We start from the raw sequence: 1,276 nt of genomic DNA, 5'->3' as shown, positions 1-1,276 counted from the left end.
AACTTTCCTCACAAGTGATGCAAGTTTACATATAAAGTCTAGCAGGAGTGTAGATCGGAAACCACCGAGAATTTCCCGGAATTTCATCATAATTTCCATATTGTCACCAAAACATGTAGTTGACCATGTGCTTATTTTCCCCCCACACTGGACTGGACCAGCACATGGGAAAAATCGAGCGCCACAGGTCTTTTTCGGAGTGACGATTTAATTTTTTTATAGCTTTTCAAAAGAATATTTTTCTTCAAGTTCACACAGAGATAGAGTATTGAGTCGAGGAAAACTTCGATGAGGTTTTGAAATGATCCCAAGAGTATGCATAAATAGACATTTCGAGCAGTATGGAATTGCATGTTATTACTCTGTTTGCATCTACTGCAACCCCCTGGGTCAGTCGCGATGACCGGACATGAATTTGACGTCCCCAGACTTTGCGAGCTCGACACGGAGCAGGAAGCCTGGATGAATAGTGACGACATTCAAGTCGACTGGTATTACCTTGCTTGACCTAGTTCTACCCATAGTGTGATGATGTTGTTGGGGTTCTTTCCGAGGAAGCTAGCGCGCGCCGATATTTCCTCCCCTGCTCCAAGAGGATGGGTTTCCACAACACAGTTAGCATATGTGGAAATACTAGAAGTAGTCGTGCCAGGTGTACTCTCGATATTAGTGGGCTTCTGGTATTGTAGGAGTTGACTTCGTGGGAGGAGAGTACCGTAACTCTGACTACGTCTACGATAGCATGGAAATGAAAGTCGCATTATTGGTATTGTAGTAGTTGTATTAATGACTCGTCTCGTTGCTACTGTAGCAGCAGGAGTGGTGCCACGTGGAAACTCGCGATATTTTCTGAAGGTTTATAGGCCTCAACGGACCAGACGTTAAATATTTAAGATTTTCACCAACTACAGGGTGCTGCAAAAAAGAGCCGACTCTGTGGATATCTATGAGCACTGGAACGTGTGTATGACACCATTTCGAAGCTCTCATCTGAGCTACGATGCGAGCGGTCGTTACGGGATGTTACGAGATTCCTAAGTGCATCGGTCTAGCGCGAGGGTGAATGGGTAGGCATTTCCTGGCAAAGACCATCTGCGGGTACTTGAGCATGTCTGACATACTCTGTCATACATATAGACTGGAAAAAGCTCAATGGGCAAGAAGAAGAACTAACACGCTGGAATGGTCTAGTTGGTTATGACGACTGCCTAACACGCAGTAGGTCCCGAGTTCGATTCTCGGTTCCAGTACATTGTTCCGCGACGGTTTCTCACAT

At 45.2% G+C, this 1,276-nt stretch overlaps 1 non-coding gene across 1 annotated transcript; it reads left to right on the top strand.

Moving 5' to 3' along the window:
* The first annotated feature begins 1,176 nt into the window (after positions 1-1,176).
* Pmar_PMAR019714 lies at positions 1,177-1,250 on the top strand. Its single transcript has one exon. It is a non-coding gene; the product is annotated as a tRNA-Val (tRNA).
* Positions 1,251-1,276: the final 26 nt, after the last annotated feature.

This window comes from Perkinsus marinus, assembly GCF_000006405.1.
Source record: "Perkinsus marinus ATCC 50983 genomic scaffold scf_1104296973076, whole genome shotgun sequence".
NCBI lineage: Eukaryota > Perkinsozoa > Perkinsida > Perkinsidae > Perkinsus > Perkinsus marinus.
Note: the sequence above shows the minus strand (reverse complement) of the source record. Positions and strands in the feature narration are given on the sequence as shown.